This window comes from Amblyomma mixtum, chromosome 6 (genome assembly GCF_055824585.1).
Source record: "Amblyomma mixtum isolate Tamu chromosome 6, ASM5582458v1, whole genome shotgun sequence".
Lineage (NCBI taxonomy): Eukaryota > Metazoa > Arthropoda > Arachnida > Ixodida > Ixodidae > Amblyomma > Amblyomma mixtum.
In genome coordinates, this window is record NC_143017.1 from 43,307,615 (window position 1) to 43,319,571 (window position 11,957).

An 11,957-nucleotide genomic window follows, 5' to 3' on the forward strand; every position below is an offset into this window, starting at 1 on the left:
CAATGAGCGACTTCAGGAGAGAATGATTTCGAGAATGGACAAGCTTGGTATGTTGTCTTAATTTTCCAGAACTAATTTCAATGGTTCTTGTTGTCCAGATGTAACTTTATTTCAATACATACATTTTAGAAATGAGTGGCTACAAAAGGGTTCCAGTTGCGATGTTTTTGGCAACATGATTGCAACAAGTGTTACCCACACTGACGAAGTTGTTCCACATGGTTTGGCACTGCAGCTGGGGTACTGAATGCTTTACGGGCGTAAAAACAAAGGCAGACATAATTAGCACAAGTTTGGAAATGGAGCATGCGGTGACTCAGTGGTTAAGCATGAACAAACTATCTGCTTGGAGATGTCAAACTGTCAAATACTTGCACATCAGAGGCAAGAGATAAAATCCTCAAACAGTACGAAAGTTTAAAACTGCAAGTTATCAGGTCAACTCCCTGTTTAAATCGTATTCTGTGACTTTAGGAAGTAAGGACTGTAATGTGAGTAAAAATCTTTTCAGTTGTACGTGTAGTGTCTAGAGCCAGTATGGCTTGCCATGAGCACATATTATGGCAGCCCGGTCATCTGCAGGACAAGGACTGTTCGATGTAGCATGCATCCCAGACAGGTGGCGAAAGGAGCATTTCCTAAGCGAAAGTTGCACGACTTCAAACATTAACTCCGCAGTAACGAACAGCATTCGGCACCTCCTTGTGTTAAGCTAGATACTCCGTAAAAGATGTTCTGTTGGGTGTATACAGAACTTGAAACTATGGCTAAGACTGTTGCAAATATTGCATCCATGGGTAGCAAGAAAGAGGGAGTGGAAAGCACCTCGACCATTAAGGCAGACCATTGGGACATTTGCACAACACAGCCAGACTAACATAAAATTGCAAGGCTTAGCAAATGAAACAAGCCTGCCAGATCAAGCAAGCATCACAAATACAGGACATGATTCTGGGAGCGCTATCCTGACTCCTAGCGGTGTATCTTGGGCAGGCCTGGCAACACGCTTGAGGAAAGCGTTGTTGAAGAGGCGTACAGGAATGAGTCCACGTTCGACAAGTTGAAGAACGGCAAGTATGCTCTACCGTACGACTTCTCCCGCTTTGATCACCAACCACGGCTCGAGGAGGTGCTAGCATTTCATGACGTATTGGTGATCCGTGGGCTATGGTCGGCCCGGCCTCAAGACAAGCGGACTGTATCGCCTGAGTTTCCTCCAAAGACAGGGCTACCTACAAACTACTCTACGTTCTCCCCCGCGCCTACCGGGAGCGCAAGACTTTTCGTGTGACTGGGGGCTTGATGTCCGGCCTCTGGTCCACATCCTGTGTTGGTTCCGGCTGGAACCTTGTCCTCAGCGGCACATCCTGCCGCCTGGTAACTGTTGCCGAAGTGACACTGGCTGCGTGCAGAGACGACACCCTGGTGGTGTCCGATAACTACCATGACGTCCTGGGCATCAGGCGCCGTTGCCAACGAGTCCAAGTTCACCTAGCGTCGGGGTAGGTCCAAATTCGTACGGATTGAAATGTCTGACAAAGTTGGTGGCTACCCATCACGGACCATCCCCCTTGTTGTGCAGCGGCAGCCTTGCAACACCCCGCCACCAGGACCTGAGGCCGTCGTCGGCCATGTGGTGAAGGTGCTGTCTACACTCGCCTGGAGAACCCCGACCATGCAAACAGGTTTCACACCTTTTGCGTAGACCGCATCATGGGGATGCTCCGGGCTGGACAAGAGGCTGCGCGCCATTCCGCTGGGCGTCGGCGGCCTGGGCGTTGACGTCTGGGATGGGCGTTGATCAGTGCGTCGCTGGCGTACACTGACCCTCCCCAGAGTCACGGTTCCTGTACAGACCAAGTTCTGCGAAGTTCGAGGCTGGCCTTCCACGACTTCCTGAAGTGGTGACAGCTATCACCGACGCCCGTCTCCAGGAGAAGACTGCCCTCGACGATGTGTGCCAGATGGGTGGCGTGGCTCACCGACTCATGCGTGCCGACCTTCGTGGACATGAGATCGTGCCAGCTGAAGTGGACAAGGTTGGAGCCCATGAGGCCGTGCTTGGCATCGCACCTGTCCTGGCAAGGTTCCACATGCCCATGCCTGTCCCTGGGGCATACAAGCAGATTCGCGAGGCCCTGGATCTGGAGGTGCGGAGCAAGGCCCCCCTGTGGCGAAGTTCGAAACGTGACCTGGCCAACCTGTCTCTTGCTTTCCCAGCACTCATGGCATGCGAGGACCACCCTCGGCCGGCTCCTGCAGACGAGGCTGGCCCACGTCTGGCATCGAGTCCCTGCGGTGGACTCGTAATTGATTCGCACAAAATTTCCTCATAGAGGAGGGTTTCATGACGTTTTACTGAACAGGGACTACAGTTTTCTCAAGGCAAAGTCCCATTTGGTCAGACCTTTTATACTTCCAACCCAAAGCACTGACTTACTGCCACTAATGCAGGTGCAGCCTGAATACAGTATATGTGTATGCTTCTCTTGATCAAAATATTCCCCCTGATGCTGTTAAACAGATCTGTCACATATTAAAACTGTCATCTGCAACACTGACCATCTGCACACAGACCTGCACAACACCAAGGCCTTACTTTAGACTATGGCTTGTTTGCAATTGCTAATATGTATTACATAGCATCTGGCAAAGACCCATCATCTGTGAATCTTGATCAGGGTAGACTAAGAGCCATTTACCGAACTGTTTAAAGAAAAGTGCCATAGAGGATTTCCCAGAAATTATTTCTTGAACTGTCCGTGTACTTTCAAGCACTTTCATGCTAATGTACACTGCGTCTGAAGGCAGCCACTGAATGGCCTACTAGCCAGAAATGTTTAATGTGGTCTATAACTAAAAAGTTTTCACAGGAAATCTGTAGAGAACTTAATAGGAAATTTAGGTTGCAGGGTATTCTTTTGCTCCAAGTCATGCTCAGGTAGCGCTAAAGAAAAACTTCAAGCTCCAAGTTAATCAAGTAATGATTTCTTCTACTTTTCACAATTGTTTCTCTCTCTCTTGTTCACGCTGACTGCTAAGCTAAGCACTCTCAAAAGTAAAATTTTCCGCTCAACCTGGCCTCCCTTTTGCTGCTTCTTGTTTTCCGGCTTCTTTCTGAAATCTCTTTTCAGGTTAACACAGCATTCCTGCACCAGCACTTGCCTTCCTAACCACCTGGATTACAGGATTAGGTGCACCACCTTCCCACCATTCCTCCACAGCACCCTTCCCTGAACCAGAATCCTTTCCCTCCTCTGCCCTGGACTCTACCAGGGCAGTTTTGTACACGCTTGATTTTCTAGCAATGTCCAGTTAACTGTCATGCATTCAGTATCCGTGACACTCTAGACATGTAGGTCATGACTTGATTTGAGATTTTGGCGTACACTTGTACACTGTACACTGTCCTCCAGTGCACAGTGCTTGGGAAAGTCCATAAAAGGACTTTCAGCATTGATTCTCCGTGAAAACGTGAAATCATGCATTTAACAAACTAAAAGCACTAGATACTTCACATTCTTACTCTTTTCGGAAACCTTTCTCATTCCAGCAAGGAAAGTTCTTGTTTATATGCATGTTTACGCGGTTATTTTGTGTGCGGTGTCAAAAATTAGTATGGCACTTCCGGTTTACAATGTTGTCGTCTGCTTGTACCGCTTGTATCACTCCGCCGGCACCGCCGTCGAGTCGAGAATTACACGAGGTGCAATTCGGAACCGTGCTACTAATTTCTGTCAAGACCTCTGTTGCATGTGCAATCAAAATGGATCAGCCGTGCTGTGTCGTTGGTTGCAAAGCCAGGGACCGGCAAGATGTTGCCCTTTGGCACTGTCTGCCGAAAGATGGAAGCAAGCGAGCTGTCTGGTTCCAGCGCATCGGATTGTTGCAGTCGGACAAACGCAAGCGCCTCCGCGTCTGTGACCGGCATTTCACGCCTGATGACTATAACTACAACCCTGAGATCATACGGTGGTCAGGTGTGGGATTGATAAATCTGAGGCAGAAGCCGACAGCCCTGCCGACATTATTTCTGCAAAGCAGAAAGGTAAGCAATCCTGCGCGCAAAATGCAATGCGGCACTTCACGAGGCTCGTGGCCAGGTACGGTACGGGTTGCTCGGGCCAGTAATGTCATTGCAGAACGATGCAGTGATGAAGCATGATGATGCTTGCTTGAAAGTATGCGTTGTAGCATAACAGTCAAAAACTGCTCTGAAAAAGCTCTTTTCTTTAGTTACCTCATAGATCGGCATACCTGAGGTATACACTGCTGAGTATTTATGCCCAGAGCGTCCGAGTACCGTCAGGTGCCGCTGGCGTTGACCACATATAAACTGTGAGCTAGCTGTATCGGCGGCAGGGCGCAGTTTATTTCTGTCATCTCCCTCGAACCAGCAGTCCCACAGAAAATTTCACTCGAACGGCGCACAGGAGAGCACATTGGTGTTATTTGTGAGTGGCCCAGGGCTCAACACATTACCTTATTGTGCATGGAAATTCTCTGTATTATTGCCATGTCTCAAAAGGCTACGTCGAGCCTTCTGTTGTGCACTTGTAATTGTCAGAAACACACAACACAGTGTGCCGCTAGAGCACTCGAAAGGGTCCGCGGACGTCTATACATCTATGCAATTGAATTTTCAGTAGCAAATTAACTAACAAATATTTTATTCCCTGCAAACGTTACACAAAAATTAAGGTGCAACATGCTGCACCGTTATTTGCATGAGCCATATGTGTTATTCATAATAGCAATACAATGACATTACACAAGGGGATAGTTTTTTTTGTATGATTTGGTGTTGGTCCACCTCTCTTTCCGATATTTTTGGTCTACAGTGGTGTCAGTTTCATCCTGTGTCCTAGTTTGCAATTTTTTGAGTATGTGACAGAGACTGGGTGGCCTAGCTTTGCTAAATATGAGCATAGAGAGTGAGTATATGAATGAACCATTTCGAAATATGGGGCTGAAATGAGAGTTGCCTTTTTGTTTACAGCACCCCACCCGACCACAGCCTGCAGCAGAAAGCAGTGAAGCCTCCAGTGCATCTGCTAGCCAGGTAAGAACAGCCGCAAGAAGCAACACACATTGGTTGCCATGTGATTCGAGCTTTTTAGCTGGTAGAACTTTTTTTTTAATTTGTTGCTGGACGCACCACAGTTCCATTTTTTAGCATCATTATAGCACATTATGTGATACACGCACAACAAATAATTCCCTTTTAATTGCCTCTGTGCTGCTGACAGTTTTTTTCATGGCATGAGGTAACCACAATATAATCCCAGTGGTATGGCCCCCATTAGAGAAACCATTCGAACTGTCCATATGTGCTAGGAGTCCCCTGCTTTCCTACGCATGCATGGCTGACACACGCCGCGCAGTGATGAGAGTATATTCAATAATGTTTGCTGTGGCATGTTCAAAAACTCAAGGCGATGCTTGTTCTCAGCTAGTAAGAATATCAGTTATAAGGATTACATATGGGAGCCATTTTTTGCTCAGTAAGAGCAACTCAAGAGCATGCATATGAAAGGTAATGGTAGCAGCACTGCCATACATTCTCCCTCATTTACCCAAAACAGTCGAGTAGGCCGTAAGCTCACAGCTTTTAGATCAATGCATCTGTCTCTTTCTAGGAGCCAGTTCTGACGTGCACATACTCTGCTGCAAGGCGCACGGTAGCAACAGAGACTCCCAAACAACTGCCTGAAGCACCCAATCGCACAACGCAGCACCGGTCTTTTGGTAAGTATGGACAATGCAAAAGAGGCAACCACTTCTCAGAATTGCATATCTGGCAATGGTAACAAATGCTGGAAATTCTGGCAGCTACGCAGGTGAACTTAAACGTGAAGGTTTTGGTTGTGGCCCGGACACAGACCAAGTTGCCTGCATTGCTGAGTGCACTGCTGTCTCCCACACCGCCTAACGTTAGGCCACAGGGTGCCTCAATGCCACAGCCACCTGAGGCAGCAGAGGACAGTCTTGCAAGGGAGAAGGATGAAGAGGAACCAGCTGCAGAGTGCGACACAACGTACATGCCCTCATTTGAAACAAGTTTTGGCAGGTTTGTGAAATGTATCATTACAATGCGTACATTATCATGTGTTCAAGTACTCCTTGTGGCAGATCTGCGGTTGCACTGTTCGGATGCTGAGTGTGAGGACACGGTTTTAAATACTGGCGCCGGTGGCTGCGTTTCAGCGTAGGTAAAGTGCACAAAACACCCATTTGCGGCGCGGTTGGTCGGATTAATCAGCAGCCCTCGACTACGGCATCCTTCTTTTTCTTCCTTTCTGCTGCTCCCTTCAACCTTCCTCACATTGTGGTTGGGCTGTCAAATGAGAATGAGACAGTTACGTTGCCTTTCCTTGCCTCATAATTAATCTATAGATGTGTGTGTTGAGGTGTATGGTGCAGTAATATACTAGGCAACGTGTTTAAATAAAATAGCTTACCTCTTACTTTTTCAGTGGCAGTTTAAGCCTAATCATCAGAGCACTAGCCTGAAAGAAATCTGAAGATATCAGGAACCTGTTTTCTCAATAAAGTTTAACTGTGTTTCATCTAATGCGACTGACTGTTATGTTGACATTTCGGTGATCGCAGTTGTCTACTGCATTACGTAAACTATTAGCAAGACTTCAATATATATAATTACAGTTTGCAGGCATTTGTGAGCTTGGTCGCATCCCTACATTTTTTTGCTGTGTTGTTATACATCTGTCCAGTGCGCAAGTCACCATGAGTTTTTGTATTCTCGCCAATGCTATTCATCAACTATTTACACGAGATGTTGCTTGGTTGCATCCAACGTTACTAGACTAGCTTCAGTTGTCAAACTCTCCGCCTGCGCCCTTACTGCCGGTGTCTCCACTCCCTTGCCGCCGCCAGATGGCGGCGCCGCTCCATCCAGCTCCACAGCAGACGCCCCGCCGTAGCCTAGCGTTCGTGCAGACGAGCAGCTTGTGTGCGTTTCACGCTCGCTCGCGTTGTTCCTTGTGGTATTTGTGATAGTAGGCAAAATCGGTATCCACATACAGGTGCTTGTCACGTTTCCTCGTTGCTTTTACTGGAAGACTAGATCCCTGGCGCTGTTCCAGGTACCTAGCAAAAAATGCACGCGTGTCACTAAATCAAATTGAATGACGCGTGCACCAGGGTCTTGAAAGGGCAGGCATAACCTGACACGACTGAGCGTATTCTCTGACAGCGCTGAAGCTCTCTTAGTCGGTCCATCCTTCATGCTTTACGGGCTGGTCTCGCGTCCCCGTGCGGCAGAAGCAAATGTGTTCCCAGCACACGTTCGCTTGTTTATGCCGATACCAATTCAGGGCCAATTGCAGAGCTCAGAAGTCGCGGCGTGATTTCTGGGTCTTGTGCTGTGGCCTAATCACTTTGATCTGGAGCAGTTATAGACCATACTGTAAGAAAAAATGTGCTACCCACAAAAATAACAGCACAACTTTGTTGTGAATCAACGAACATTTTATTAAAGAAAATGAAGTAAAAAACAACCGTATGGCCCACGTATATAACTAAGATAAACCTTATCATAAGGGAAATAATCTAGGCCAAATGGCTTGCACATCGCTTCAGAAGAAAGTACCTTGCACCTGCGTGAAAGCTTGTAACTTTCAGTGCTCTTAGCCCCGGACAGACATTGAGCTCGTCAACTCTCTCTATTAGAGCCGCTAGGTCATCCAATGTGCGGATGTTAACGCTCTTGAATGCCACGACCACATGGCCGAGGGCACTTGCCGTGGCATTGTTGTCAGTCCCCACTGCAACGCATTTTTCAATTTGCGGGAGCCTTTGCTGTGCTTTCAGAGTGAAAAACACGACATATTTGCCATTGGCGTCCTCAAGACTCAGCATCCGCCACAACGACGGTAACCGAACGCCTTCCATATCACTTAAAGTAACTTCTTTCAAAGCTTCCAGACCGGAACCTGAGCTACAAACGATTTGCATTTCTTCTGCGTCTTCACATTGACCGCCACTTGAAGGTGACCTCGTGAGACCTGCTTGTGCAGTGTTTTGCTCCCTTCGTTTTCGTTTTTTTTCCGGCGGCTTCGAAAGGTACGAAGGAAGGTTCGGGAACAATTTCGGCACCGCACCCTCGGCAAGTGTCCACTTGCCTCGGGGCACCTCAACTGTCTGTCCGTTTATAACGTGCACATAACTCTTCAAGATATCCTGCTCATGGAAGTGCAAATCACACACCTTGGATTTTGCAGAGAGTTCCCGGTCGGCACGAGGAATCGCTCTGTTCCACGCCGAGTGAAGCGTCTCATTGCTTGGGGCACAGAAAAAAATGGCGCTCCGAACTGTTAACATCGTTCCGGTAGCCGCTTTTGCAGCCCGGAACGCAGCACGTCGGCATCGGCGAAAACTAAATCTCCGTAGATGGCATGCTTGCTGAAATCCGCCGTGAACGAGCACCCGCAAAACACGCCAACGCTGCACCGCGTACTTCGTCCAGCCCGTTCTAACCGGTTAGTTGAGAAGTGAAGCTGGGTGCGACTGCAGCGCCACGAAGGCGCGGGCCAGTGGCGGTTCCGCGCAGCGCTGCGGAGTTTGACAACTGAAGCTAGTCTAGTAACGTTGGTTGCATCCTTACATTTTTTGCTGTGTTTTTATACAACATCTGTCCAGTGTGCAAGTCACCATGAGTTTTTGTATATACCTTTTGCATTGCTGTGAAAACCCTTGAAATAGAGCAAGACAATACTAGAGCAAACTTTTCCTTTGCAAGTCAATAATTTAAGATGAGTGCACGAAAATTGGAATGCAATAGAATGCTCTTTATACCAGTGACCATGCGGAATTTCCCGTCGAAAGTGAACAAAGTTTAATGTTTTCGACAGGTGCCTTTGGGAGCTGGTGGGTGTTTGCTGCACCTGCTGCCAACCGTGTCACAGCGAGTTCACTGTTGTGGACACACTGCTCAGGGTGTGCGCGGCATATCCACAATGGCACGAGTTCATGTGGAACAGCAAGCCATTTGTGGGTGGCAATGCGGCTGGCAACCTCCTCATTGCTGAAACCCTTCTCTTTCCGGGCTGCCGAGTGGCTGCAGCATTGTGCTGCTTCAAGTCAATAAGCATCCAGACCATCAGCAAGAGCACCTTTGATAATTACCACCGTGGCTACTTGCCACCTACCGTAAATGAAGTATGGCTGCATGCTTTCATATGAGCATGCCCTGAGCAGCTTCATAAACCCTGCAGCTGGAACCGGTTTCATCAGGGAGAGGCAACACACAAAAAATATTGGATCACTCTGCAATACTGTAGGCCTTTCTTCAGCAAATCCCAATGTGTGTTTTGTCCAAGCAGGAATTTGCATGGTACAATTTTAGTTATCAAAATTGTGTACATTACTACATTGAAGCAGTTTATACTAAGAGTCTGTAAATGCAGGGCTCTATTAGGTACAGCAGCGAGACCTCACACATCCAAGTTCCACTATGCACTTAAGCTCAGTAAGGTGGACCGTTGCCTGCATCAGAAAATGTAACACTGTGAACATAAGCTTGCACTTGTATGGTTCTGACATTGCACAGTATATTTTGCATTCCTACAGTGTGATCCAAAAGCTTGTTCCGTAAGAAATTTCGAGATTCATATGTTCGCATTTATTTTAACAGACAAAAAAAATTGTGCCACTCCTTACAGCCGCCATTTGTAGCCATCACTGCTGAGCACTAAAATATGAATTTCTTAATGAGACACAAAACACAGCTACCATACATTTCTAACAAGTATCCTGCCTAATAATTGAAGGATAATGAAGAACAACTGTTGTCTTGCCTGCAGCTTTTTCAGGAGCAGCAGGCTATGCAGGCAATTGAGCTGAAAGGGGCGCAGTTTGACCTGGCCGGTGACGGTTGCTGCGACTCGCCCGGGTACGGCGCCAAGTACCTGACTTACAGCCTGATGGCCGTGCGAGCCGGCACAATTGTCCCCTCTGAGCAGGTTCTGGTGAAGGAGGTGTATTTTTATGACCTACACATACAACGCATAATGAAATAATTGCGCAGCATTGCCATAAGGGTGGAGCATCTGCTTTGCATGCAGGATTCTTGTGGTGTAAATACTAATAATATAAAACTGACTATATTTGCGTTGCTTATACACAGCCCAGGGGGTTGGACTGGGAAGAGCTGGGGATAAAAGTGAAAGTCCCAGCAATTTTTGATTTGCAGATGACTTTGCTCTGAAAGCAACTGAGGGGAGGAACTGCAATGCATGCTAGAAGACGCAGACAGGCAAAGCAGAAGGGTGGGCCTAAAAAATTAATGTCTCAGAATAGTCTCAGAAAGGAATAACAGTTTACTACAAGCAGTGCGGTACTGCAAGTAGAAAGTGTGCTGTCTCGGTCTCGGCCAAAAAGTTCCAATGAAATCAACGTGTAGAAGAATGTTATGTTAAAATACTGCAAGATATCTACAACAACTGTACAGCTACCATAGTCTTTTTTTCTCTTTATTGCATTTTCATAACGGGTACAAAGAAGTAAAACATGTATAGTCCTCCACAAAGTCAGCCCTAACATTATTGCAATAAGGAAGGGTGTCAGGCAGGGAGACATGATCTCACCAATGCTATTCACCAACTGTTTACAGGAGATGTTGCGAGGCATGGACTGGGGACAGTTGGGGATAAGAGTTCGCTGATGACATTGCCTTGCTAAGTCACTCAGGAGATGAGCTGCAAAGCATGATCAATAAATCAGACATGCAAAGAAGAAAGGTGGGTCTAAAAACCAATACGCAGAAGAAAAAGGTAATGTTTAAAAGACTTGCAAGGGAACAGCAGTTCACAATTGGTAGCGAGGTGCTACCAATTGTGAGCACCAACTAAGTGGGAAGGGAATATGTGTACTTAGGACGGGTAGTGGCTGCTGATCTGGATCATGAGATGGAAATAACTAGGAGAATAAGAATGGGGTGGAGCCCATATTGCAGGTTCTCTGATATAAAGAATGGCAGTTTACCAATATCCCTCAAAAGAAAAGCATACAACAGCTGTATCTTACCAGTACTCACCTATAGGACAGAAACATGGAGGCTAACAAAGAGGGTTCACCATAGGTTATGGACAACGAGCAACGTATGGAAAGAAAAATGATAGGTATAACGTTGAGAGACCGGATGTGGGCAGTGGGTGAGGGAACAAACGCGTGTTAATGACATCCTAGTCGAAATCAAGGGGAAGAAATCACCTTGGGCAGGGCATGTAATGCAAAGGCAAGATAACCACTGGTCCTTAAGGGTAACGGAGTGGATTCCAAGAGGAGGCAAGCATAGCAAGGGGCAGCAGAATCTTAGGGGGGCAGATGAGATTGAGAAGTTTGCGGGGATACAGTGGCCGCAGCTGGCAAAGGACAAGGTCAGTTTGAGAGACATGGGAGAGGCCTTTGCCCTGGGGTGGGTGCAGTCAGGCTGATGATGATGATGTGAGTATGGTGCAGCGGGGGCATCCGAGAGAATGGGTCAGGGAGGGCTGTGCCCTACCGCGTTTGGCCGCATTACCCTGGTCCCCCTCACGAAGTACCGTCCCAAATAAAAAAAGGACAAGGGATAAGAAAACAGGGGCAGCAGAGCCCTCCCAGCCTCTCTTTTTTTTTCAGTGCGCTTATTTTTTAAATTCAGTCATTTTGACTTTAGTGATTGCCATGATGCTTCAGCTGATTCTGTATCTTGATCCCAATGCAACTAATGTTTGGAGGCATACTGGTCTGGGACAGACTGAATGAGCGAGATGATTCCGCGAATGAAGAGCGTTCCAAATAGTTGCCAACCAATTTTTCGGACCTGGCATGAACCAAAAAATTGTCCTAATAACAAAACACCTTGAAAAATCTGAACGTTAAAAAAAATAAGCTGTTGCAAAAAGCAAGCTTGAAAAATCACAAGCTACGCTGTTTCTACCAGGCGGTTTGCTAGC